Below are 27,857 nucleotides of genomic sequence, written 5' to 3'. Positions count from 1 at the left end.
GGCAGACACTGTTCCTCTGTGGGCCTCAGTTTTCTTCTCTGTGAAATGGAAGCGTTAGGGTCAGTGAACCCAAAAACTGTTTAGATTCCTGAGGGGAGTAGAATTTGGGGGATGTGGAGACATTCCCTTTCCTTGTGGCTGGGGTGGGGACCCTGGGCCTGGCTTGGGGAGCTTGGAGGAGGGCACACAGGCACAGAGAGGCACCCTCACAGCTGGGACTTTAGAGAAGGCTGCCGGCCAGGCCTCTGGTTCTGGTCCTTCCTGGAGTACCACGGAGCTCTGTGGGCAGCGGGGAGCATGTTGGTGGTCCACAGAGGAGATGGGCCAGGAAGGATGGTCGTGTGCCCCCACGCCCAGTGTGTGAGCAGGTCCTGCGCTTCTGCCTGCTGCTCTCTCCGCCCTGAGCACCACCATCGCTGGCCTGGACCCTGGAGCAGCCTCCTCACTGCTGTCCTGCCTCCTGTGCCTTCCAAGTCCTTCTCCCTCGGCAGCCATGGGGTCTTCCCAAACTAGAACTAGGGTCATGTCCTCCGCTGCTCAGACCCTCCTCTGCCGCCTGGTCCCCACTCACACCTCCTCTCCCTCGCTCGCTGCACCTGCCACACCACCCCCTCTGAAGTCTTCCGCTGGGCCAGGCTTTCCTCCCTGGAGTCTTCATATACGCTGTTCCCTCTGCCTGGAATGCTGTTCCCTGCGTTTTGCCTTCCTCTGTCTCATCCTTCAATTTCACTTCTCCAAAGAAGCCACCTTGGACCTTGGGCCTCTGCTGTGTAGCCCCTGTCCTTGTTCTTTCTGGCAAGCACCACTTCCATTTCGTATTGTTTGACTCTCTGCTCACTGTCGGAGTCCCCACGAGGGTAGGGACCACTGTCACAGCCCTGTGTGCTCGTTAGATGTTTGTTGAATGAATGAGTGAATGCCGAGTGCCTTTGTCACCATGGCTCCTTGGGTCCTCCCGGCAGCTGTGGGAGGGATTGTGATCCCATTTGACACATAAGGAACTGAAACTCAGGGAGGCTGGGCACACGTCCACGTCACATAGCCGGTGACTGGCAGAGGTGGGGTGTCGGGGGCATGTTTATGTCTGGGCGCCCCCTCATGCCCCTTCAGACTGCCGTCTGTCAGATGGATGGCACGGTTTTGCTGGCTGTAGCCTCTCCCGCAGGTGTTGGGTGGTGGTGGCGTGGTCAGTGCCGGGGCCCCTGCTGGGGATGGACCCACTGACCGCCTCTTCTCATTGCAGCAGGATGGAGCTGCAGTGAGGTGGAGGGGCCGCCAGCTGCTGACCGGCGTGTGGGACACTGGGGGTTCGTGGATCACTGAGGTGGGTGTGCAGCTGGGCTGGGTGCTTCGGGGAGGGGCGGGCGTGTTCCCTGTGGAGGGCAGGTGCTGGCCCTAGCGCACTGCACCCTTGACTTGGGCCTCAGCCCTCATGGCGAGGTGTGGGCTTAGGCCACCTTTGCTGGGACCTCATCGTGCCCAGACGGGCCTTTCCTATCCCTGGTGCCTGGGGGCCTCTTTGGCCTGGTCTTCCTCTAGAGTGGCTGCCAGGGATGGGAGGTGGGGGTGTGCCCAGGGAAGGGACAGGTCTGGCTCCCCAGCCTTGGCCCCGCAACCCTACCTGCACCCTCTGAGCCCCGTGGAATGTGGGCGGCCATGCTGAAGGAGGTCTGAGTGACACAGGCATGTTGGCTGGAGTGGGCGCAGTGGTTGCCCACCCCCACAAACATGCCGCGCTGGACACATACGGGACTCTGGGGTCAGACCACCTGGATTCAGTCCTCACTTTGGCACTGGTCTACTATGACTGTGTGCAGTTGCTCCATGCCTCAGTTTACCCATCTGTCACATGGGGTGTGATGGCAGCGCCTGTCCCCACCATTGCAGTGAGGGGACTGCACTCCTGGCACACAGCAAGCACTCGGGATATGTCAGCTGTTTTCCTCAAGGGCGCTGGGACCCTCCCTTCCCCCTACATCCCCTCCCCGCTGAGGACCCACCAATGCCAGGACGGATATGAACGGGTCACCAGCCTGGGAGCGGCTGGACCCCCAGGAAGCTCCTGAGAGCGGCTGCAGCCAGCAGGTCTGAGGCTGAGCCTCCTGGGTGGGGCCTCTGGCCTGCACACCAGTGTGTGTCATCACGGGGTGCCTTTCAGGGTTGATCACGCTTGGCCCCGTGCCCGAGGGTGACCTGCGTAATCCCTGTTTACTCCCGCAGCTCTCAGCCCGGAGATGAGAGGCCTTCACAAAAATGCTTACTTGGGCCAGGGCCCTTTGTCCCGAGGCGCCGTGGCCTGGGGCCAGCCTAGGGGGGGGGTCTTCACCCTGGCGCGGAGGCCCCACCTCGTCATCCCACCCCCCGCTGCCCTCGGCTGCTCCCCGGAGCCCTGCTCGTCAGCCGCGTGACCTCGGGCCAGTCCCTTCCCCTCCGTGAGAATCCGTTTTCTCATCTGAAAATGAGGATGATTACGCCAGCATTGCTGACAGGGCTGTTAAGAGGATGCTTAGAAGCTGCGAATATTTCTAAACGCTACAGCTTTGTGAGCGGCTGCTGCGTGCCAGGCACTACGCTCCCTCGGTACATATTTCTCCCCCACGAGCGTCCTGTGAGGAGGTTTGTTTAATGCCTCATTCTCCAGAGGCTCGACACGGTTAAGAAACCCACAGAGCGTAAGTGGCAGCGTGGGGATTCGAACTGAGGTGCGCTGGAATGGAGCGGGCGCGGACGCCTTAGAGACCAGGGCGGGGCCGCGGGGCAGGCTCACGGTGGCTGCTCCAGGGACGCCCCCACTGCCACCAGGAGCAGCCTCTGCCCGCCCTGGGAGCCCTGCTGCTCTCAGGAGCCAGAGGTGGCCCCCGGGCTGGCAACCTGCCGCTCGAACCCGCTGAGGCTGGGGGAGCCCACTGCTAATTGTCAGGTAACCTTTGAAATTCTCCTTCACGGTGGCTTCTCTTTTCGGATGTTTTTCAAGGTAATTCATTCCCTTTCCAGAAATTGCCAGTGGCGGAGCATTAGGCAGCTGGTAATTAATCATAGGAGCGGCTTCCAGTTTATTCTTCAAAAAAAAAAAAAAAAGAAAATGAGGAACAGAAAGCCTTGGTGGAAAAAGAAAAGAAAAGAAAACCACTCCAAGGCAAGGCTGGTAATCAATACCTTGGTGTCCTAGAAACGGCCGGGGCTGGGGGTGGCGACGTGTGGCCTTCTCCCTCTCTTCCCAGGGCTGGCGGACTGTCAGCGCCCGCAGTGGCAGCGTGAGCCTCTGCTCTCACTGCCAGCTCTCCGTGTGACTTTGAGAAGTCCCTGCCTCTCTCTGGACTCAGCTTTGCCACCTGTACAATGGGCAAAGGGCAGATGTTAATCAGATTAGAAACAGATATTAAACGAATCCTCATTCATTACCACATCTAGTGCCTGGCACACGACAGTTGCCCCATTGATATTTTATTGAGTGAGTGACGAGTGATAATCTTGGGTCCTAGTTAGCTGTCATCAGGGGAGGAGGTGGGCCTGGCTATAGGACATTGTTTCTCTAGCTCCGTTATAATTTGGAGAGACAGTTGGGGGGATGGGCCAAACTAATGATGCCCAGGGGACTGTGACCAGGAGAGCTCAGCCCCTCAGTGGCAACCTTGCTGTCTGTCGCCTTGAAATCCTCAAGTTCAACTTTCCAAGAGTCTGAACTCTCTGGAAATTTTTTTTTAAAAAAGCTGGCTCCTGGAGAGGTTGTGAGTTCCTCGTTGCTAGAACATGTGCGAGCTGGGGTTGGGGCTGCATGGAGCACTGGGGGGCTTGGAGCATCCCTGAGTCTGGGAGAGAGCATGGGGCTCTCCAGGGTGTACCATGGGCAGGCTGCACTGGCAGGGAGAGAAGTCTGTCCCCTCTGGAGCCCCTTCTCAGAGGCCCCGAGGGAGGACTTGAGGAGGACTGTCATGCAAGACCCCAGTGCCTCGGTGCCTGCTGCCCCGATTGGCCCGACTGCATGGACGTCAGGGCACTGAGCAGGGTTAGCAGTGAGATCTGAGCTCCTTACACTGGGGTGGCTCTGGGACTGAGACTGGGGTGGGGCAGGCTGTGGGTCGGGTAGGGGGACGTAGAGGAATAGAGAACCCACATCTGGGAGTTGGGGGCCTCAGGCCTGGGCCTCATCTGCTGGTCTGTCTGGTGTAACCTCAGCAGCTCCTGTGCCCTCCCTGGGATTTGGGCCAGGGTCCTTCGGAAGAGGGCAGCAGATGGGGAACATGTTCTCCAAGGCTTCCTTCCCCATAGAGCCCCCTCCCCTGCCCGGGTGGACTGAGCATGGGAGCCGGAGCTGGGCCTGACACAGGCATTTCTCCGAAGGAGCTTGTATCTCTCCGGCCCTACTGTGGGGCCTGTGTTCCCTGCCCAGAGGCCCAGGGCGGGTGATGCACCCAGCCTGGGAGGGCGGGAAAGAGGGTGCGCGGCTGTGTGCGTGTGTGTACGCAGTGCCCGTGAGTGGCTGTGAGGGTGTGGGTGTGCTTGTTCAGGCTGGTGTGTGAGGCCGTGTGAGTATGCATGAGTGTGCAAGGGTAGGAGAGACCCCACCCCCAGCGTGTGTCAAGACCCTCCCATGTGCGCGCCTGGCTCCATATTCAGACTGGCCTGGGGCACCCTGCTGACCATGGCACAGCCCACTGAGGGACAGGGTAGCGGGCGGAGGTGTGCTCCTGAGGGACCCCCGAGGGGGAGGCCTCCCTCCTGCAGCTGGAGGCCCTGACAGCTCCCCATGGCTGGGGAGGACAGGGCTCTGGGGGTCGTGCATCCCTCTGCAGACTCACACTCCAAGTCTCTGGCCTGAAGGCTCTGGGTGGGCCGGGTCTGCTAGAGCAGTCCTCTGAGCAGCCAAGCCCAGACTAGTCGTTTCTTTACTTCCCGCCTGGGCCTCCAAGCTCCAGGCCGGCCCTGTGTGTGCGTGTCTGGGCTCTCTGGGCAGGGGAGTGGGCAGTGGTTCTCTGTCTCCACGTGTCTGTCTTTGTCCCCGTCTCTCTCTGCTCTCTCCTGCCCAGCTCCTCTCTTTGCACACCTCCTAGCCGCCTCCTCTGCAGCGCGGCCTCCCGCTTCCTGCAGCGTCTCCCTGAGACCTCCTCACCTCCACCCTCCTTCCCCTCAGAGCCCTCACTTCCAGGTCTCCCCGCAGCACGTCTGCGCTGTGTCACCCCAGGGCTCCCAGAATTGAGAGCTGCGCACCTCCCAGGCTGCCCACCTGCCATCTCTGCCTTGTTTATCCAGCTCTGGCCACCGTGCCGCCCCCTCCTGCCCTGTGCTTTGGAGGTGTCCAAGTCAGCGCCCCACACTCCCAGCTGCTTGGAGGCTGCGCTCCATGTGTGGCCAGGTGGTAGGGGCAGGCGCTCTCCTCTCCCCGTGGCCCTGCCGTGCTGAGGATAGGCTGAGAGCCACACCCCTTGGCTACACTCTGCCATCCTGGGCCTGGGGGCCGCTGGCCGTGGGCTGGGACGGGGGATGAGAGTGGGCCGGCGCCCACTAACAGGGGTGATTGGAAACCTGGTGTTTCCTGCCAGCATTAATGAAATTCCTGCTATAATTAGAAGCGAGGTGTACGGGGGCTGGCCACCTGGTGGGAGCGTTTGTATGCTCGTGAATAAATAAATCGTCCTCTCCGTAGGGGAGAGAGCTGGAGGCTGGGCTCCTGGAGAAGTGCAGGCCCGGAGCGTCTCAGTGCCCTGTGAGGTGGGCCCAAGGCCCTGCCACTTACTTGGACGTCCTCGGGGAGCTGCCTCAGTCCCGGTCCTGGTCAGCCGGTCTTCCTGGAAGTGCCTGCTGCGTGCCCAGCCGGCTCAGCCTGGCATCTGAAGCTGCCGCCATCTGGCCCCAGCCTCCTTTCTCAGCCACATCACACGCTGGCTTCTGCCAGTGCCCTGGGCCGCAGCTCCCCGCACCGCCCCCATCCCCGCTCTTCAGCACCTCCCCTCTCTGCACCGCAGCCCGCAGCTCCTGCCTGAGCGCCTCCCTGGTGGCCACCTGGCTCGATCCCTCCAAAGCCTTCCTCAAGTCGGCATGCATCGTGCCTTCTGCCTCTGCCTCCCCGAGGCCTGAGCGCCCTCTGAACCCCTCTCCTAAATGCTAGATCCTTCCTGTGATGCCCTTTGTGATCTTGAACATGCACATCGACGGCGCCAGCTCCTTTTCAGTTTTTATTGATTATGTATTGGGATGGTAATATAGTGGATGTATAGAGCAGATATTTTACATTCTTTTTTCATACGAAGTCTTTGGTATCTGGTGTGTGTGTAACACATACAGCGGGTCCCGGTCTCCACTGTTCAGCCGCCACCGTGGCTCCTGGCTGGCGTATTGCACAGCCCAGCCTTAGAGGGTCTACTTTCCTCATTTTGCAGGTGAGAGTTTGCAGAGCACGTGCCATGACATGGCTAGAACCCAGGTGACTGAACCTCACTGTGTATAGAGGGAGACAGAGGAAGGACAATGGGAGGGCTCCTTTCTCTCCCCCGCCCCCAGTGGATTTCAGTGCTCTGGGCTGCCCCTTGCCTAATCCCGAAACAGCCTTGGACCCGGACCAGCTAACACAGGCTGTGCCACGTGGGAGCCAGTCCTGCCCCTGTCCCAACAGCCTAGACCCAGGCTCCGAGAGGGAGAGGCCCTGGTCCCTCCCAAGAGAGGACACTCCTGCCCTCTGCCCCCTACCACATTGGCCAGGCCAGGCCGGTCTGCATTGCAGAGGTGCCCAAAGGGCGTGTCCAGTTCTCCCAGGTCTCCCAGTGGGTGGAGGGTGCGTGCGGCAGAGATGGTTCCAAGAGTAGAAAAGCAAGAAGGCAGTTGCCTCCCCGGAGCCTGGCCCTGCCCCTGTGGGCCTGGAGGGGTTCTCCCGAGGTGGGGTGTTTCTCGGGAGCCAGGCTGCGAGCAAAACAGCCCCTCAAGAGCTCTCCACCTTCTGGAGCCCATTTTCCTCTTCGTTATGCACACCCACCCTGCCCCGGCCGCCCTCTGCTGCGTGCTCCATGCACAGTCTGCCTCTTGTTCGCTCTGCTCAGGCGGCGTGGCGGGAAGCCATGGGAGGTTCAGGTGCTGGGCTCACCTCCCTCCGTGTGTCCCCCACCGCAGGGACCTCTGCCCAGGGTGCAGTTTCCTCCGAGGGACCTGCCTCCTCCCACCGACAGGGCCTGCAGAGCCCCGTGGGACGCCTTTTCTCTTCTTTCGGCCCCTTGGGCCCGTGGGCTTTCCCTGTCTCTGCTCCTCCGCGCCAGCTGTCCTCCTTCTCCCCCCTGAACCCCGAGCCCCATAAAGGGTCAGGGCAGGCTCTGAACCTCGTCCCAACACGGTTCCTGGCACTCCTGTGCTGAAGGGTGGCAGAAAGCCACAGGCACCCACCCCCTGTGCCCTCAGCTCTGTGCCAGGCATGGCAATAAGGTTTTTGCCTAGTTTTCTGGTTATTTCTGTGCTTGATGGGCTGTGTTAAGAAGGATTCCGAGGCCGTGTGTGGGCTCTTGGAGAAATAGTTATGCGTGGCGTGGCGCATGTTTACTCTCTCGGCCCCCGCCCCTGGGCCTAGGTGCTCAAGACAGGCTTCTGAGTTCTGGGCTGTGGCCAGCGCAGGAGGAGGGAGGAGACAGGGACCTTGGTGTGGTCTCCACAGGTGTCCACTCCAACTACTAGACAGCTGGGCCCCAGAGAACCTTCCAGAGCCCCCAGGGAGCTGACTGGTTAATGGAGAGTGGGGAATCTGTGGTCTCTGAGCTTTTGGAAGCTTTTCCCTCACATCTGTCTCTTCCATTAAGTGCTTCTCACCCTGCTTCAGTTCCGGCTTGGGAAGCAGCACATCTTGCCTCACAGCTGTTTGGGACCCTCCGCCGCTTCCCGCAGACATCTTTGGGGGCCTCTTTCGGAGCCCATGGGAGCATCTCTGCTTCATAACCTCCGTGGAATGCTCCCGTGGCGCCACGTCTGTCTGGCCCACCCTCTGGTGGGTGGGACGGGCTGGCATGAGACAGCCCTCGCTGGGAGGCCCCCACGAGCCCTCTCTGGGCCCATCCTGACCCAGGCAGCCCCCACCCCAACAAATGTCCTCTCAGTGTGGGGTTCCTAGCTGCTTCCTGCTCGGCAGCTCTAGAGTGGCAAGGATTGAGCCAGGAGGACTTTGGTGAACTAGAACCTGTAAATAATCAGGAACATTTTTCTCTGTGTGTGGAAGAAACACAAGAAACATCCTTGTATCCCGTAAGTCAGCTTAGCCTGTCCCCAGCCCCAGTTCTAGGAGGGCTGATAAAGATCATCCCGTGCCTGCCAGCACCTCCTCCAGCTGCTGCTTGAACACCTCCACTGCTGGGGAACTCACCCCACGCAGTTTTGCTGGTGTCAGTTCAGCATGATAAAGGACGCAGTGTGGCATGTCGTCAGAGTGGGTTTTAGGGACAGACAGTTCTGGGCTCAAATCTCTGTTCTGCCCTCTGTCAGCTATGTGAGTCTGGACAAGTTACTTCACCTTTGACTCCCTTCTGTTTCCTAACCTGTGAAGCGGGGAGCAGTCCGCCCCCCTGGAAGAATGAACTGCAGCAGGAGCTGCCCAGGGCCAGCTCGTTCTGTTCTGGGTAGACCGATGCCCTCGGGGAGATGCCTCCCGCCCCCAAGGCAGGAGCATCTGGTTAAGGTTAGCATTTGTTAGCTCTCGTACCCAGACACTTTGCTCCCCAGAGATACTGGCCCCCCAGGTCCTCTCTTGAGCTGCTGAGTGAGAATTTCCAGGATGACACCTGAAGATGGAGACACCGAGCTCCCATGCGCGCCAGCACGCACTGGCCACCTGCAGCACCTGTTTAAATGCAGATTCTCAGGCCCCTCTCTTGGAGTCTGATTCTGTGAATCTGGGGTTGGGCCCAGGCCTCTGAATTTTTAACACATGGCCCCAGATAATGCCTGTGATCAGGTCAATGGGGACCCACTGGTGCCTGCACAGGGGACCTGGCCTGGAGGCAAGGCCCTGGGTGGTGTTACTGCCCCACTTAGAGCTGTCTCTCCCTGTGGCTCAGTTATCACAGTAATAAACCAGAGGTTTGGGTGATCTGTCAGGGCTCTTCCGGCTCTTAAAACCCCATGAAGATCAGACGGACATTCCCTGACGTCCCCTCTGCCGGGCTCCCTGAGGCAGATCTGTGGTTTCCGACCCATTCCCTCTGGCCACAGAGCACTCACTCCGCAGCCTCCTGCCCCCTCCCCAGGGCCCCAGGGACAGAGAAGCTGTTCCCTGGGTGTGATGTGCCGTTTAGTGGCTGTTCCCTTGGGCCCTCTAGGAGTCCCTGCCTCGGCAGGCATCTGCGAGTCCCCTCAGACCTGAGATCTTTTCTGCAAGCGGAGGTGGAATGCTAACCTGGGGCCGGTGAGGGAGGCCAGGTTGGGGGTGGAGTAGGGGAGTCGTCTGGCTCCTTCCATACTTAACACACATGGAAGCCCGCAGTGTCAGAACTGAAAGATGGCCCTGCAGAGCGCTTTCCTGTTACAGACGGGGCAACTGAGGCCCAGGGTGGAACATGCCTTGCCAGGTCACCCAGGGAGGTCGTGGGGAGCATTGCGAGCACCTCGTGGCTCCCAGTCTGGTCTCTGGACTGCCCCATGCCGCCCACCACACCTCTCCTTGGACATCCATCTGGGATGGGCAGCTCTGCCATCCTCTGCAGACCCAGGGAAAAGACAGGGCCATCTCAGGACAGGTCCAAGGGGCCATCTGCCCCTGAACACCAGTCCCTTCTTTGACCCGTTCTAAGAGCCTAAATTAGTAGCCCCCTCCTGGCCCCCTCCAGCCAGGGCAGCCCCCGTGGAAGGTTTCCAGGAATATCCATGCGCAGGGCGGTGAGCTCCAGAAATGAAAAGGCTTTCACACGCCCTCGCCCCCTCCCACTTTCCACTCCCTGTGCTCAGGGGAGTTAATAAGCAGAGGTGAAAAAGCTCGCCCTGTCCTAATGAGACCTCGTTTGAGGCAGCTGGGGCCTGGCAAGTGACAGAGAAGGAATTATTCACCGCTGGGGCCTTCACCCCCAACCTGGGACGATGTCAGAGCCTGAGGCTCAGGGTCTAGGCTATGCGGTCCCTCAGACGAGGGCCAGAGCTCCTCTGACCACTGGCGTCCTGCCTGCACAGCCAGCCTGGGGTGTAGGGCCAGGAGCCCCAGCTGGGTCCTCAGTTCACACCTGGTGCCCAGTACAGGGCCCACGTCCAGGCCTGTGTACAACAAGTCAGTCCCTCCCTGCACTCTGCATCTGTAGTTGGTGAGGCAGCAGTATTTAGTAAGAACCTACTGTTTGTGTTGGTCTGTGCTCAAGTCTTGGAGGAGACGAGGAGGCAGAAGACCTATGCCAGCCCTCAGAGAGCTCACGGTCTAGGTCATAATGTAGACCACATGTAGGAACGGAGTTATGTGTCCACGGGGCCAGGGATGTGTTGAGATCACAAGAGGAGTCCTTGGGGAGTGTGGGCTTATGGAAGGCTTCCTGGAGGAGGCCGATTGGAGTGGATTGACACTCAGAGCATTTCAGGGGTTTCAGGTGGCGGTGGGTGGGTGATGGTGTTTGTACCAGAGCCTCAGTGGGCACACAGCTGGCCCTCTCCTGGGACAGGGAGCGACAGGGAGGCCCATTGCACAGAGTGAGGATGGAGCTCTGCTCTTGAGGCAGCTGTGGGCTCAGGTGCGTTTTCGACCTTGTGCCTGTTAGGCAGGTGTTAGCACAGAGAAGCTGCTCTGTAAGTGTCATAGGAATGAACAGCATGTAGTAGGTGCTTAATAAATGCTGACTGCATGAAGGGTGTGTAGCATACACTCAAGTATCTGTGGACCAACTGCGCCCTAGGTCAGGAAGCAGCAGGGACAAGGAGGTGGGTGCGAGGCCTTGCGGGCAGGGGCAGAGCCGTGGGCAGCCCAGTCCGATTCTCGGGACCCAGGGTGGCTGGTGCCTGCCGGGACAGCCCCTCTAGCCACACATTGTCCTCCTGGAGACGTGGTGTGGCGCCTGACCAGGCAGGATCACCGGGGGCGAAGACGCTCAGGGCCCAGCTGCACAGTGGTGGGGGCCTCGCGGGGACACGTTCTTACACAGCGTCCCATGCGTGCCCCAGACCGACCCGCCTATCCTAGGGCCTCTCAGACAGGAGGAAAGTGACCGCCCACCACAAGTCTGTCACTGAAGGGTAAGAACAGGCCAGCCACAGGGCCCTTAAATGGTGAACATTACGATGCGTAATAATAACTCAGTAATAATAACAGCAGCAGTGCACTATCCGCTGTGAGTGGGGACCAGTATTATCTCCATTTCCTGGATGAGGAACCTGGGACAGAAGGAAGGTGGGAAACAGCTGGAGTCTCCAGGTGGCAGAACCAGGATGGGAACGTGTCCCCTCACTGTGAACTCCACACTGTTCTGCCCAAGGGGGCATCTGGTACAACCCTCACGGCTGACCTACGGAACCCAAGAGCCATAGTAGCCTCTGTTGACACAAAGAAGGAGGAGGACACAAACTCTCCAGAAAATCATTTTAAGTCTTCCAAGGTCGATCTTCACACAGGTCCTTCTAGTGCCTCCAGGGAAGAGATGAATGCCCTGCAGCTAGAGAATGGGCCCTTCCCCTGAATTGGTCTCCTATGAGGGAAGTAAATTAGCTGCCAGCCCTTGGTGCCTGCAGTTTGATAATTCAGGTGTTCAGACGGTAATGACTGTGGGGCCAGCCAGGGAAAGAGGCAGCGAGTCGGATGTGGGAATCACCAAGAATTCAAGGAGCTTAATCTCAGTACAATATGATTTTTGCAAATCTGCTGGCTCTGCACCAACAATGAGCTGACCCAAGACACCAGGCTCTGTCACCTGGGGCTGGGGGCAGGGGTCCCTGGGGTCTAGGCCACATGGGGCCTGCTTGGCATCACCGGAGAGAGCTCTGGGCTGAGGAGTCCCCTGGGAGCTGGCGGCAGCACGGAGCCCCTGAGAGCAGACTAGGACCACAGGGTCGGGGCGCAGCCTGGTTTCCCAGTTGCCAGGACATGCCCAAGGCCCCAGAGGAAAACCTGCTTTTTGGTGGGTGGGAGGGGGTCCCCTGGAGAGTAATAAGGAAAAATTTGAAGAATACCCCTCGATCCGCAGAGAGCAAGTGACTTGCCCAAGGCCACCCTGCCAGGATTTAAGACCCAGTCCTTGCTATTAATTACTGTTATCCTGCTGTGTGTGTGTGTGTGTGTGTGTGTGTGTATGAGAGCATGTGTTGTGCGTTGGGGAGGTCTTAATGGCAGTTGTATTAATTAGCACTTGCCTCAATTATCTAATTTATTTTTCACAGAAGCCTGTTTTGAAAATGAGTAAACTGAGGAACAGAGAAGTTAAGCAATGTTCTCATGGTCACACAGCCACTAGAAGGTGGGGCCAGAATTTGAACCCAGCTCCATCTAACTTGCGAAGCTGAGCCCTCAGCCCAAGCCAAGGCACAGAGCACCCACACGGAGCTCTACCGGGGCAGAGACCCCTGCCAACCAGGAGCATCAGAGGAGGCTGCTTGGAAGGCATGTCATAGTTTTGTCTGCGAGGGACCCGGTCTATAATCTTCAAGTCCCCTGACCTCCCAGAGGCTCTTCCTCATCCTCAGAAGATTAGAATAGGGCCCCCTCTCTGGGCGCCTGGAGGGTCAGGCGCATAGTGGGTGCGTTCCCCGGGGTTAGCTGGGGTTGCTGAAGAGGCCCGCACAGTTTGCTCCCACCAGCCATGGGTGAGGCCTGCCTGTGTAAACTCGGAGCACGTCTCAGCATCGACTGGGATGGTTCTCTCGGCCAGGGTGGGGTTAAGAGCTTCAGGGACGCTTGGGATGCGCGGCTCCCACTGGGAGAGGCAGGGAAAGGCCATGACGGACTGGACAGAATTTGTGTGAGTGAAGACGAGGGCACGCCAGTCCCTGGGCACCCAGTTGTTGGCTCCAGAGGGGCGAGTAGGCGGAGCGGCATGTGATGAGGCCCCGCCTATGGGTCACCCCTCTGTCTGATGGACCCTGGGGAGCTGGTGAAGGTTTCCATCTGTAGGACACTGTCATTTCTCACTGAGCTTTCATTGAAACCTAGCATATCCGAGCACAGAGACCGAATGCACTCAGGTTAGCGGCTCTGCGCCCCTGGGTGCTGGCAGGGAAGGGTGCTGATGTTGAGGGATCCCCTTTGTAGTTGATGTGTCCTTTTGCAAGTCTAGCCTTTAAGATCCAAGCCCAGCTAGTGCCGGGCTTAGAAGAATCCCGAGTGCTAATTCAGAGATCGGTGGATCGGCAGGAGGAGAGAACAGAAGACGTTCAGCACACACAAGGTGCAGGCTAAATGTCAAATTCAGGAGACACAGGATGCTAGAGGCTGGGGGATCTGAGGATCCAACAATTGCACCCCTCCTGGATGGAGAAACTGAGGTCCAGAAATGTCAAGGGGCCCAAGGTCACCACAGAGGACGGTGTGGCTGCTTCAGCTCACGCCTGCCCTTCCTGGGTGGGGAGTTTCCTCTTCCCACTGTGTGCGTCTGACCATCCTCCCCAGGCCCCTCCCCTGAGCATGCGCTGAGGCCAAGGGTTGGAGCCAGACAGGAAAGGAGGGTCCTTGTGTGTGATCAGGGGGTCCTTACCAGGCCTTGCAGATGCGGAGCAAGGGGGTCCTAGCAGGAGACAGGGGGCCTCGGGGACTCAGCAGCCATCTCTCTTGTTCCCAGACATTGGCGTTGTAGCACCCAGATGGAGCAAGGGCCACCGGTGGCAGCAAGTCTTACCCTAACTCATGGCCCAGAAGCAGCCCAGAGCAGCCTGGCAGGGCGTGGGGCTGCTGGGTGCACGGTGCACCCTCCTGCCTCGCTCTGCCCTGCCTGGCACCGCCCGGTCGCTTCCTCTGCCTGCCTCGCTCCCGCTCTGCTCCTGTGCGTGGCTGCATTCCTTCACTCCCCAGGCTCCTCGCTCACCTGTGTCTACCTCCCTTCTCCTTTCATGTCTCTCTCACTTGTGTTCCTCCTGCCCAGGGCAGCTGTGCTGCACAACCGCAGGGGGCGCCCTTCCCGTGGGTGGCCTGGAACAGGTGGTCAGCTGTTCCACACTCCGTCGTGGCGCATGCTCGTCTGTGAGCGCTCCTCCAGTCTGCGCCCGTTCTCTTGCTCTTTTTCCTGTCTCCCATCTTCCCTTTCTGGCACGTTGTGTGCGTGTGCACACTGCACACCTGTGTGTGCGTCCCTCCCCCTGTCCTCCTCCCCTTACACGCACGCACACACACACACACACACACCCACACCGAGCCCCTTCCCCTCTGTGGGCTGGGCCCAGGTCCCTGCCCACCCCTGAGGGGCACAGAGGAAGGCAGCTGGAGCCACTCTGGAGCACCCTCCTTGCAGGCGGCCGGTGTCCTCCCTGCCGCACAGGCTCTGCATTCCTGGCTGCCGGGACCCTCCCCAGCTCGCCCATGGGACTTCTGGGAGCTGGCGCGAGTCTGGCGATCACTCAGTCTGGAGTGGCTCCCATTGGAAGCAGGAATGCCCTGGATGGGAAGAGGCAGAGAGGGGAGAGTTCGTGAAAAAAACAAACAAGCCAGGAATTATCCCTGAAAATGTGCCCTTTGTCCAGTGCTCAGGGGGTACCAGAAAGTGAGAAACGGGACAGAGGGAGGGTGCTGTGCAGACGGGACTCAGGCTGGAGGACGCGAGGGCAGGATGGCAGGATGGCAGTGGCGGCCACGCTGACTGCACCAGCCCCAGGGCCCTGAGCAGCGATGTGTCTCCTCTCTCCCGGAAGTGTCATCAATACCTGGCTAGTGGGGAGAGCTTCCAGGCCCCACCACACCCCCAAACCTGCCATGTGAGCCGAGCCCCCCGCCCAGCCTCCATCCCTCAGCCATTCAGTGAGTGTTTATTTAGCACCTACGGTGCACCAGTGCTCTTCCGAGTGTCTGGGATACCTCTGGGCCAGAGACCGGGTCCCTGCCTCATCTTAAGCTCTGAGGCCTTCCCGACAGTCCAGCCCAATCCGCCTCCCTGATCACGCAGCTGGAACCCCGAGGCCCAGGGAGGTGGGAAGTCAGCCCATCGTCCTCCTGGTGCCAGGGCAGGGCCTCCTGCCCGTCAGCGTAGCCCAGGGCGTTTGGTGCCCGCTGGCTGCACGAACGCCCCTGCTTCAAGCATTGCTCAGTTTACCGCGAATCTCCCAGAAGCACCTAGGGATGGGAGGGCTGGCAGGACCTGGTTGGTAGCGAGGCTTTTGAACAGGCTGTGCAAGGGCGGCTCCAAGCAGCCCACAGCAGCGCTGAGAGCAGCGTGAGGTGGGGGCGGCGAGGGCAGCTCTGCGGCCTGAGACTACCAGCTCCAGGCGAGTCACCAGCCGTGTGACCGCAGAGCGGCTTCTTAACTTCTAGGCCTCAGTTTCCTCATCTGTAAGATGTGGAGGACAGACAGCCTCACAGGCTTGCTCTGTGGTGTCAGTGAGATTACAGTTCCTGGCCTGGGGTCGGTGTGCAGTGGCAGTGGCTGTCGTCAGTGGGGGACAGTCCTACTTGGCCAGAAGACCCAGTTGGCAATCCTCCATCTGGATTGAGGTCGTTCTTTCTTCACTAATAACCTGGTGGCATTGGGAAGCCTCTTCTCTCTGTGGGCCTGAGTTTCCCCGTCTGTCCAGTAAGGGGCAGGACTGGCTGAGTGAGGAGCCGGGAGGCCTGGGATTGGAGTTTGTTCTGTGGGGTCTCAGGTACGTCGGCTGCCAATGAAACCGTATAAACTGCCAGCACCAGGAATGGAGATCCCACGGATGTCCCTCTGAGTCCTGGAGCGCCACCCGGCCTGCCTTGGGTTCCCAGCTGCAGCGGGGCCCAGATTGGGGTCGCTATCCCCAGACAGCTGGGTCTGCTCGTAGCGCCTGGCAGGGACCTGTAAATTAAAAACATGGTGTTTCCTGTTGGGGCTGGACTCGGTGTGGCCTCGGAAGGCTGGCCTCGCTCTCAGGAAGCCCTGCTCCCCACAGCGCCGCCGCAAAAACAGTGGAAAAGTAAAAGTGTTTCCACTGTCAACAGGGGATGGAAGCCGGCCCCTCTGCCCTGCGCTGGCCTGCCCCGTCCTTGGAGGCACCTCAGCTGCCTACTCTGCCCGGGACAGTGCCCCTCTGAGCAAGGAAGCCCTGTGCCCCCAATCCATGAAGCCCTCAAGTTTAGTTCAAGCATGCCTGGGCCCATTGGTCCTCACACCCTTCCTGTGAGGGGAGAAGGGCCAGGAGATAACAGCACAGAGAAGTACAGAACTTGCCCAGAGTCACACAGCCAAGTGGGGCAGAGCCGGTCGCCTCCGTCCTGCCCGGGAGCATCCTCACAGGGCCTGTAGGCCGTGGAGGGAGGCTCTTGTGTGTGGCCGTGTGTGCCTAAGTGGAGCTGCTGCCTAACCCAACACCACTTTCTTTGACTTTGTCTTGTAAACAGAGAATCCAGCACAAGTAGCTTCTAGCGGAAATGACTTATTTATTTTAAACTTTAATAACACCCTTTTCCTTGTTGTAAAGTAATACGTGCTTGTTTTAAAAAGTCTGGAAGTCACAGAAAAGTGAAAGAAGAAAATAAAACTGCCCATAATCCCCCCATCCTGGTCAACATTTTGGTGCATTTCTTCCTGGTCACTTTATAATTTTGTTTTCTTGTCCTTTGGACTTACGCCATGAGAGGGTGTCGAGTCATTCCGTGTTCCTAGATAACATGATTCCGAATGGCCGCACGGAGGGACCTGCAGAAGGGCCAGGGCAGTGTCCTCCTCCATGGGCAGCTCGCTCTGGCCTGGGCCGGGTACGATGGGGTGTTGTTTGGGGACACCGTGGGGAGAGGCTCCCGACCCTGCAGCATAGTTGATGGAGAGGGTAGCTTGGCCCGGACTCCGAACTCGAGAACCCAAGTGGCTCTGACTTGCTGGGTGACGCTGGCCTGCCTGGTCTGTCTCCGCGTCTCTGAAATGGGCGATGGGCTCAGCTAGCCAGCCTGCCCAAAGCCCTGCTTGCTGGCGGCCTGCAGACACAGCCACACCATAAACACAGTCAGTCCATAAGCAGAGAGTGCCTACTGTGTGCAGGTGGCGGGAGGTCACAGGCCCCATTCTCCCTGCAGTTGCCCTCCCCACGTTCCTGCCACTTTTAACCTGCAAGCCCACCCCTCACCAGGCGGGGGCTGGAGCCCAGCCAGGTGGGGGCAGCGGGGGTTCCAGGAGGAGATATCTCCGGCCCCCTCCACCCTGCCCGCGTCCTTGGTGGCCCTAAGACAGTTTTATGGAGGACAGATTGAGGCTGTCTTCCTCCTGGCAGGTTTATTTCTTCATTTTTCAAGCCCCACTCTGATTTTTTCCATGTCGACTTCCCTGCCCCCACTCCTCCCTCTGTGTGCTTCCTGCCCTCCCCCTCTAATCTTCCAGCACAGCCGGAGAGGGGGCCACCGGCCTCCAAGGTGATTGAGTTATGGGGGGTGGGGAGACAGGCCAGGGTTTTCTGCCTGAGTGCTTTTGGCTTCCTGCCCTTGGAGGGGGGCTGGGGGAGGTGTGTGGTGGTGACCGTGACAGCCCCGCTCTCCCCAGTCCAGCCCTGCTCAGGCCTTGGTTTCACCTCCAGCAGAATGGGCAGGTCCCACCCAGGCCTGGGGGAAAGGAGAGGCATCGGGCAGCTGTGATGTGGTGTGCACACGAAGGGGTCTAAACATCTGCCGTCTCTGCGCTGCAGGCCAGGGCCCCAGGGTGAAGAAGAGAAGGGAGGCTGGCATGGATAAAACGCCTACTGTGTGTGCCAGCCCTCCAGTGGTAACTCAGAGTCGCCGTCACTGCTTTAAATCCTCTAACAGTAACTGCAAGGATCGCTATTTAATGCTACTGGTAGCAACAGGTGAGCGTTACTAGCATCATCTGTACAGCTGAGAAAGGTACCCGATACAAACTCCTTCTTCCACTAACCTGTGGCTCCTGGAGGACAGGGGCTCTGTCTGGGGCCTGTCTGGATCCCTAGGACTGTAGGAGGCCAGGGACCCAGTAAGTGCCTGATGAACTCAGCGCTACTGCAGTGAAACCAGAGAGGTGAAGTAACTAGCCCAAGGCCACACAGCTGGAAGTGGAGCCCCATTTTGCGTGGCTCCAGCACCCACATTCATTCTCTGGGGTACCACACTGCCTCTTCCAGTCTGATATTGACAGACAGGCTTGCCGTCTAGCTGGCATTGCCCAGCCACGTGCCCGCTGTGGTGAGCCCAGAGCTCGGTGGCTCCAGGTCTCAACCCCTTGCCAGTGGTGTCTGTCCCTCTGCGGGTCAGGCCCCATGTGCTGTCTCTCTGCAGCTTGCCTCTTCCCCAGGAGGGCGGGGCCGAGGGGGGAAGCCCCTCTCTCTGCTCCGCTCCACACGCCAGCTCATGGAAATGAAAAACACATTGGTTTCATTATCCCTGGATTGAATGAGCAGGGTTGCCATGGCGACAGCCACCTCAGGCCTGCGAGGGGGCAGGGGAGGGGCTGGTGAGGCCAGGGCAGGTGGGGACTGGGCAGTGGGTGAGCAGGCACTCCAGGCAGGCCAGCCGCAGGGGCATCCGCCTCCTGTGCCCCCTGCCCTCTCTCGAGGCCCAGCTTCAGATCACCAGCCCTGGGCGGAGAGGGGCAGGCAGGGCCATGGAGGCAGGCGCCATCCTCCACCGTCTTGCCTCTCGTCCACCTGGCCTGCTGCCTGTCCGCTTTGCAGAGGTGCTGAAGGTGGAGGTGGGCTCGAGCCTCCCACCATCCTGAGGGTCCAGGAGACAGATGGAGAGAGTGAGGGAAGAGGGGACAGGTGGGAACCAGGACAGGGGCCATGGGCCTGCTCCCACGTGGAGACCAGTCCTGGGGCTTCACAGGCACTGAGAAGATGCCTAAGGGTGCCAGGCTGTGCACACCCGAGCATGCCTGGGACCAGGGTCATCCTAGTGACCTTGAACTCCGGCCTCACCCTCCTTAAACAGGCTGAGCCTCCGGTAGGTGTGACGGTGGCCATGGGGATGACCACAGGGGTCCTGGCCCTGTGTGTCTGCAGGTGTCCTTGGCTCCAGGCCTGAGCCAGCTGTCCTGATGCCCAAGCAAGCCGTCCTCTCCCCAAGTCCTGGGTGCTACCTGTCTGCTCTGCCCCACGGGCTGTCACCCCAGGGCTTAAGTCTGAGGGCAGCACTTGGGCCCCAGTGGACCCAGGTCCAGGAGAGGCTGGCTGCCCCTCCTTCCTCCTCCGAGTGCCCGCAGGTGTGGGAGCCTGAGCTGCCCTCTGAAGTGGCCCCAAGCAAACACTGCCACCTCCCTCTGGGAAGGCAGCCTCAGCTGTTCTTTCCATGTGACCCAGGGCCAAAGGCACCTGCCCAGGGGCCATCAAGTGCCCACGGGGAATTTTTCCTTCCAGGCAGGGCTGGTCGGAGAGGCTCAGTGCTGACCCCAGCCCCAGTTCCAGCCTTGACCCCACACCTAGACTGGCCTCCTCCCCAGCTTCCTGTCCAGCCCACCTGCACACATTTCCAACTGCCCTGCCAACCCGTCTTCTGTTCCAGCTGTCCCCTCGACCCAGCATGCCCTCCCCCCACCGCCTGTGCCTCCTCCCACTGCTTACTTTCAGTGGGGAAACTGAGGCTGAGAGAAGGGAAGTGGCTTGTCCAAGGCTGTGGGGGGACTCAGGACAGCATGGTTCAGTGTGGGATGTCCCTTTCCCAGGGGGCAGAGCCTTCAGTCCACCCTGAGATGGGCCGAGAGTCTGCGTGGCCCTGGATTCAGAGCCCGGCCGTCCAGGGACAGGTGGCAGTTGCCCGCAGAGCAGGTTTGGAAGGGAGCAGAGAGCGCCCAGGTTTTAGCTGCTTGATGGCCCTTCTCAGTGGGGAGGGACTGGGAGGAGGACGCAGGGGCTGACCCAGGCGGCAGTCTCCTCATAAGCCTCAGTAAGTGGGGACAGTCCCATGGCTGCCTACAAACGTGCTGTGTACTACTGAGACAGGTGGTGAGCGGCTCGGCAGACGCCATTGGGGTGTCGGTGGCACTGTTGCAGGCTCGCCCTCCTGCCAAGTGGAGGTGGGTGCTGGGGGGAGGCAGCACAGGCAGGAGAAACCCCCCACACCTCCCTGGGGCAGGGCCATCCAGGGGTCCCAAAGCAGCCACCTGCCAGCCAGCTGCACCCAGACCCCAGAGGCTCATTCTGAAATGCAAGTTCCTAAGGCCCTCCCGGGGGGCCGGGGCAAGGCGCAGGAATCAGTGTGCGTGTAGCTTCCCAAACCCAAAGCTGTGGACAAGGCTTGCCTTGCTGCCCCCTACCCCCAACCCCAGGGGTCTGGCCAGCCTGCCGAAGGGTCTCAAAGCCTGCCCCTTTGCCTCCCTGCAGATTTCCCTTCCCTATGGTTCTGTGAGCGCGCACACATACACATACACACACACACACACACACACACACACACACACACCCGAGCCCCCCACCCCCATTGCTAACTCTCTCTGAGCCTTGTCCTGCAGAGGGCCAGCCTCAGGCTAACCCTGAGGCCTTGAGCCTGCCCTTCCCCCTTCTCTCTCAGCTGTCCTCTGCCCACAGTCCCATGGCGTTTGTCCCCAGCCGTTGACCTCCCCTGACTCCGAGGCTGTGTGCCCCGGCCCGCCTCCCAGCCACCACCATGGCCACCGCCCGGCTCCCCACCCACTGGCCGAGGGCGGCTGCTGGGCAAGGCTGTCATTTTCCCTGCTGGGGATTACAGGTTTGGGGCTGAGGGAGTCTGAGCCGGAGGAGGAGGAGGAGGAGCCAGGACTCTCCCCTGGTGCCAGGCGGGGGTGTGTCGTGCTGGGTGGGCTGGGCTGGGGAATCCTGTACCCGATGCTACCAGAACTGTATGTGCTGTGTCTGTGTGTGCATATGTGTGCGTGTTGCGTGTGTGTGCGTGACAGTAACCTCTCCTGAGGGTCAAGGCCTCTCCCCTGCTTGTGTAACTTAATGCTCCCAGTGATCTGAGGCAAGCCCAGCCCATTTTCTGGATGACAAAAGACAAAATGGAGAAAGGACAGGGACTGGTCCGGGTCACACAGCAGGTTAGGGCAGAGCCATGACTGGGGCCTCCCCCTGCCCATCCTCACCTGTCTCCTCCCCACCCCAGCAGGTGGGGCAGCAGGGGAATTGACTTGGCCACCACCGACCTCCGAGAGGGCCCGGCTGGGGCAGGTCTGTGGGAAAGAAAGCACGCGCCTCTCTTGTGGTCTGCAGCCACAGTGCCCCGGGGCTGGGTTTGGGGGGCCGTGTGAGCTGGACTCAGCGTGTGGCAGTGCTGGTTCCGCGTGTGCAGGAGCCAGGAACACCTCCCAGTGGGTCACATCTGGGAATATTGGAACGGGGCTAAACACCAACAAGGGGACCCCGGCCAGGCCCAAACCCCTCTGGGGACAGTGGATTGAGAGTCTGTGCTCAGGGACGGGGCCTGAGAGCCCCTAAGGGGGACGAGGATGTGAGGAGCCTCAGGATCGGCGAGAACGTGGTGCAGTGGCTGCGAGCACAGGCTCTGGGATCGCGCTGCCTGTGCTCAGACGTAGAGCCCGGTCCCCTAACCTCCCTGAGCCTGGCCTCCGAGGGTTGTCGGGACAGTTAAACGAGATGAGCCTGTCCTGAACTCTTAGTGGAGCGCGTGGTGCGTGGTACAGGCTCTGTAGACGTTCACAGTCCTCCTCCTCCTCAGTTCTGCAGGTGTTACGGGACCTGTCCCCACCATCCGAGCAGGGAGGGCGGGAGCAGGGCGGCCAGCGCGGTGGGACAGGCTGGGAGGCACCCGGAACTGCCTGGGAGGGGCTCCCCCTCGGCCGGGTCACTCAGGAGCTGACGTTTAGGTGGGCAGCCACTGCCAGGGCTGAGCTGGCCCGGCTGCTGGCAGGCAGGGGAACTTCGCAGAGCCGACCCTGGCCCCTTGGAGCCCCCAGAGGGCAGGGAGCACGAGGGAGCTGAGGCTGGGGGGAGGCCTGCCTGTTCTTGGGAATTCACGACATGTCTGCCTGTCGCAAGTACCTCGATAAGGAAGATTTGTGGGTGAGATTTGCAATTCTGTTTTCTCGGAGGGTTATAAATCAGCCGCACGCACACCCCGGATGCAGCACGGGCCTACTGCTCGTGCGCGCGCACGCACACACACAGGCGCAGAGACACAGTCCGGGTCCTGCCTGATGTCCCCTGGCCAGGAGAAGTTCTCCAGGGAGCTGAGCTCTGTGAAGGGAAAAACCTGGGCCCCCAACTGCTGCCTGCCCTGACAGCGTCCCAGAACCATCCAGAATCAAGGACTCGGCGCTGGGAGGCAGGGTGCCCCAGGGGTTGGAGAATCGGTGCATCCTGTGGACTATGAGTGTGAGCTCTGGAGTTTGCCTGGTTGGGTGCAGCCCTGGGCCCTGTGCCTTACTAGCTGTGTGTCTTTGACATGCTGCTTTCAAAGATCTATCTCAGTTTCCCCATCTGTAAAATGGGGCTAATCATAGCTATTCTTCATAGGATGATTGAGAGAAGAAAATAAGTTAATATATACTTAAAACGGTGCAGAGCACATGGTGTGAGGTCAGGAAAGTGTAGTTGTCGTCATATCATTGTCATCGTCATCTTCACAGTGTACTCAGGCCCAGCATAATCCCAACCACTGCAGTGGCTGAGGCAGGATTGTTTCATGCCAGGAGTTCGAGGTTGCAGTGAGCTATGGTCACACCACTGCACTCCAGCCTGGGTGACAGAGCAAGACCCTGACTCTTAAAAAAAAAAAAGTGTACTTGGGTTTTGGGGATCAGACCAGGGCTTGAATCCTAGCTCTGCCCCTTGCTAGCTGTGTGAACTTGGACATACTCCTGACCCTCTCTGAGCCTCCAGTCCCTTGTGGATAAAATGGACTTTTACTATCGACTTCATAGGGTTGTTGATGCCCTTGGAGGAGATAAAGCGCATAAAGGATGCAGTATCAGGCCCTCAGGAAACATCAGCCACTGTGCATCTCCCTGGAAGTGGGACACAGGCCCTGGAGCCTCGGGTTCAGAGCCTCCAGGTGGTTCTGCTCCGAGGCCTGTCTTCCTGGGGGAGGACAGTGAGCAGGATGTTTAGAACAGACGGGGAGGGTCTGGAGAGGGCAACCTCTGTCTTCCTTTCACCATGAGGGGAAGAAGCCACCAGCCAGAGCGTCTGTCCCTGCCCCTGCCCCCGAGCTTCCATCCACCCCTCTCCTGATGTGAGTGAGCGTGAGAACAGGCCTTGGAGACTGGCAGATGTGACTCACGGCTCTGCCATCCACTTACTGGGTGGCCTTGGGCAGGTCACTTAACCCCTCAATTCCCTTCAGGGAGAGATAATTGTGTCTGCCTCACCGGGCAGCTGGAGAATGAATTAAATGAGATAATGTGTGTTGAGCACTTAGCACAGCTCCCGGAGGCGGCCGGATAAGTGCTCTGCAAATGTGGTCACGGCCCCCTCTCTGCCTCCTCTCCTCTCTCTGACTCACTCACCCGCCTTCCCTCCCACACCTGATGCGCAGCCTGCGTCTTCCCAGGCCAGACATTTCAGCATTTCTCTCTGGGAAGATGGGCTCTAAATCCAGGAGGTGCCTCTCGAGCTGCATGAGTGAGCGTGGATGGAGGGAGACGACTTTAGAAATCCCAGGCCTGCTCTGTTCTGATCCGGTTCCCCTGTGTCAGCCGCACAAGGGCCGAAGTGTGCTGTGCGCAAAGCCCTGCCCGTGCTGGTCCATCGCTGCCAGCCGCAGAGCCTTTACTGCCTCCCCGGGGCCCTCAGGTGCTGTCAGACGCAGGCTTGCTTCCAAGCTGTTCCTGGCATTTTTACCTGCTCAGCCATAAAGCTCTGGAAAGCCGTGAATCTGGGGATGAGTAGCTGCTTGCACGAGTGTGGGCGGGAGAGATGAGGACCAGTGCCCGTATTTTTGTGGAGCTGAATTTCTGCACCTCTCCTGCCCGGCTCACTGCCCAGGCAAGCAGGGTGGTGACGCCTTGGCCACCGATGATTGTCGGGAGCATCCCAGGCCAAGCCTTGGTCTCCTGTCAGAACTTTGGAGGCTGGACTTCTCTGTTGCCAGGGAAACCAGTGTGTTCCCAGGAAAGGAAACCATAGCGCTTTGGCTGTTAAGATGCACCCCCCCACACACAAAATGAGTTCCCTCCAAAACTGATTCCCCCGAAACTGTCGAGTCGGCAGCATCCTGCCTCCTCTCCGAGCCTGCCGAAATTATAGAAAATGAAATCTGTCCCTGACCTTGTGTTTTTCACCTCTTTTTTAAACATTCCACTGTAGCACGAGGACATGTTTTGTTTTTTCTTATTTGTCTTCCTCCCATGCCAGCTGGGGCTCCAAGTCCCTCTTCTCCAATTGTTAACTGCAGCCAGAAGGAAAAGGACTTCCACATCTCTCTCTCTCTCTCTCTCTCTCTCTCTCTCTCTCTCTCTTTTCTTCCCCGTTCAGCTGTCAGCACAAATAAAACAAGCAGGTTTATATTTGGAAAGCAGAGGGTCTCAGCCACCAGATTGCTATGTCCGGGGTAGGTCACAGCCTATGTATCTTCCCCTCCTGCAATAAGGGCTTGAAATTTGATCCAGAGATTTGCAGAGAGTTGAGGGTGGAGGGGAGGTTTTTCAGAGCAGGCCTGTCTTTACTCACTTTGACTTTTAAATGCCATTGGAGGATCAGGGATGATTGTTCAGTGGCTGACAACACTGGGCCTTGGGAGAGATGGTTTTAGAAAAGAATCCTCTGGAAGAACTCTAGAGCAGCCAAGGTTTGGGCAGGGTCTCGAGTGTCTGTGTCTCGTAACTGTCCATCATCTGATCCCCGCACCAGGAGGCCGGGAGCTCTCACCCACCCGCCTCGCAGACAGGAACCTGGGCCTTGGGTGCAGCTCAGGATTCACGGCCAGGCTCGAATGACTGTGTAGGTTACTGCTGGAGACAAAACACAACGGGAAGGAAGAGAGAGAGAGAAATGTGGCCAGCGTTCACGTTCGGATCCCTGGATGTTGTTAAGGACACTGCAGGGGAGGAAAAGGACGTGGAGAGACTTTGGTCCAAACCCCAGACACGTGCCTCCCCCTTTTGGGCCTGGTCTTCCCATCTGAACAACTGCCTGGGACCCGAATCCTTTCCGGGCCCCTCCTTGGTCTGCCCCTTGCTCTGTCCTCCCGGGGCCACTTTGGGTGATCTGAGCAGTTAATTTTTCACCCAGCAGTGACTCTCTGTTCCGTAAGTAATTTTAAACAAATTCTGTTCCTGTCCTTGCACTTCCATGGGGGGAGGAAAACATGACCGGCTAGGTTTTCCACTGCCCTCCGCAGATGCGTGTGTTCCAGGCGGGGTGCCTGCTCGGGGCACAAAGACTGCTGCAGGGAGAGCCAGTGGGTCCCAAGGAAGGATCTCTGTGGGGTCGCAAATCCTTTTCAGCCTCATCCTGGATTTCCGGCGGATCTTTCCCATTGATTCCTAAAACGCTGTCAGATCTTGCTATTAGCACGAGGCTCTCAGAGTATAGAGTAAACTAATGAATTACAGCATGATTACACAGCACATAATTAACTTTGTAATTAATATGCAACTGCCACTTAAGCTAAAACACTGCTTATAGAGACGTACGGCAACAGTAAATCACAGGTCAGAAATAGCACTTTGGAATTTTCAGAAGAATGAACGTAAGCAGGGAATCTCTTAAGGCAGCAGGGCTAGTTAATTAGAAAGCAGATGCATTGTAAGGGTCCTGCTTCATTTCAATACCTTCTTCCTTAGAAATGACGCCTGTGCCACCCCGGCGACTGACGGGCCAGGCCTGGCCAAAAGGGCGCTGGGCATGTGGTTTCATTTCCACAATAAGACAGGCCTTCCCTGCCCACACCCGCCTTCACGCTCTGCCCAGCCACACTGCCCCCTGGCCCGTGGGGCTGGCTCCATCCTCCTCCTCCAGGGAGCCCGTGGGGTGCCCCCCCAGCCTGGCCCAGGGCCTCAGCAGTCCAGTCCGGTGATGGGCACCACCAGCAGGTAGGTTGGTACTTGTTTGTCTGCCTTCAGCTGGATTTCAGGCTGCTGGAAGTCAGAGATGTCATCCTATTTTTTTATTTAATCCTTTCTTCTCCCAACCTGCTGCCAGAGCATTAAAGGTAGAAGGTGCCTTAGAAATCATCTCACCCAGTCCCCATTTCCCCAAGGCCAGAGAGTCGCGGGGCAGAGCACCTCAGTCACATGGCAATATGGCCCTGGGCCTGGCAGGAATCTCTGCCCAGCACCTGGCTTTAGCCCTGCGTCAGGCCAAGTGGACTCCGCCAGGCTAGGTGTGTGATTAAGCTGAGACCTTTGAAATGAGTCAAAGCCGGGTTCCAGTCTCAGCAACCTCACTGCCCAGCTGTGTGACCTTGGGCAAGTTATGTAACCTCTCTGGGCCTCGGTTTCCTCCTCTGTAAAGTCTGAGCAGTGATGCCCACTTTGCTGGGTTGGCATGAGAATTGGGTGGAATGACGCTGGTGCAGTGAGTGCTCACTAAAGCCAAGCGCCTCTGTTGCCTTCGGGGTTTTGGGGTGCAGGGAGAAGCTGGTGACATCTCAATCAGCCCCATCCTTCCAGGGCTGACAAAATGGGCACTGAGAGGTCACCTCTTGTCCTATGTCCCAGCCCAGGCTGGGCAGGGCCAATGCAGAGCTGACACAGAGCAAGAGAGCGAATGACCCAGAGGGCCTCCCCCAGGACAGCCAGGAGCCGGGCTGTCTGCCCCAGAATGGCGCCACCATAACTTGGTTTTGTGGATAGCTGCTGGGCTTTGAAGTCCGGCAGAGCTGGGTTCGAATCCCAGCTTAGCCATCTTCTGATCTCGGGCAAGTTTCTTAATTATTTTCAGCCTTAGTTTTCCCATCTGTAGATGTGCTACTCATTCTGCCTTTAGCTATATTGTTATGAAGGTAATTCATGTGAAATGCCAGATACGCAGCCTGGCAGAGTAGATAAAGAGTGACACACCTATTGTTCTCGTTGTTATTCATAATTACGAATGGAGATTTCAGAGTGGCTGCAGGAGGGCGCCTACCGCCTCAGGTAGACAGCCCTGGCTCTCTGGCCCCCCCACCCCCCCAACCCTGGTGGCAGAGCTCATTGTTTGGGTGGGGCAGGGGAGAGGGGCGTGGCAGTCTCCCCAGCTAACCTAGTCTCTGCCTCAGGCAGCTTCTGTGACCTTCCTCCTCTGGCCTTTGCCCTTCCAGCAAGTGACCTGGGCCCCTGCGCCCACCCAGACCAGTCTTGCTGGGGGAGGGGACCTTCAGGCAGGCCCTGGCTGGTTGGGTATGTCTGAGATGGCAGTGGCTTTCATGAAGCTGGGCAGGATTAGATTCAGAATCCAGGATTCAGATCTTTCTGCGGCTTCTCTTCCCACAGACCTTTGTGGCCAGAGCCCAGCGTGGAGCAGGGAGTCTTCCTAAGGCCCCTGCCTGGGGGCACCCCTCCCGGCCCCCAGCCTGCCGGCCCTCCCTGCACCCTCTCTGCCTCCGCTCCAGCCTCTCCACCCTGTGGCCACGCCTCTTAGGCCAGTGTTTCTCGAAGTGAGTTCTGGGGAAATCTAGTGTTTAGGGAAAAAAGCGTCTGTGATCCTGTCACTTTGGGAAAAGCCAGATGGTGTGCTGTAGCAGTCTCCCAGAACCTGCAGCTTCCCCCAGCTCATCTGACCAGGGAGCACCTAGTCTAAGGAACGGATCTTGGGCGGTGCCACTGGGGTGTCCCATCCACTAGAATACAGCCGGGACTCCTCTCTGATCTCCCGCCCACCTGCACAGCTTCACCTGGGCGACCAGGCCACTCCTGGGGGAGCTCACCTGTTCCAAAGCTCCTACCCCAGCTCTCTTTCCCTCCCTCTGGGACTTT

The 27,857-nt window shown here is 58.9% G+C and overlaps 1 protein-coding gene across 1 annotated transcript in view; it reads left to right on the top strand.

Moving 5' to 3' along the window:
* The window catches only part of ZMIZ1 (zinc finger, MIZ-type containing 1), a 182,575-nt gene that overhangs the window by 37,894 nt on the left and 116,824 nt on the right, over positions 1-27,857 (top strand). The window contains exon 3 of the mRNA XM_012663351.1: positions 1,244-1,324. The gene's annotated coding sequence lies outside the window, so the exon portion shown is untranslated. The remainder of the gene's footprint in view (positions 1-1,243; positions 1,325-27,857) is intronic.

Source organism: Propithecus coquereli, unplaced genomic scaffold (assembly GCF_000956105.1).
Source record: "Propithecus coquereli isolate 6110/MARCELLA unplaced genomic scaffold, Pcoq_1.0 Scaffold80, whole genome shotgun sequence".
NCBI lineage: Eukaryota > Metazoa > Chordata > Mammalia > Primates > Indriidae > Propithecus > Propithecus coquereli.
Note: the sequence above shows the minus strand (reverse complement) of the source record. Positions and strands in the feature narration are given on the sequence as shown.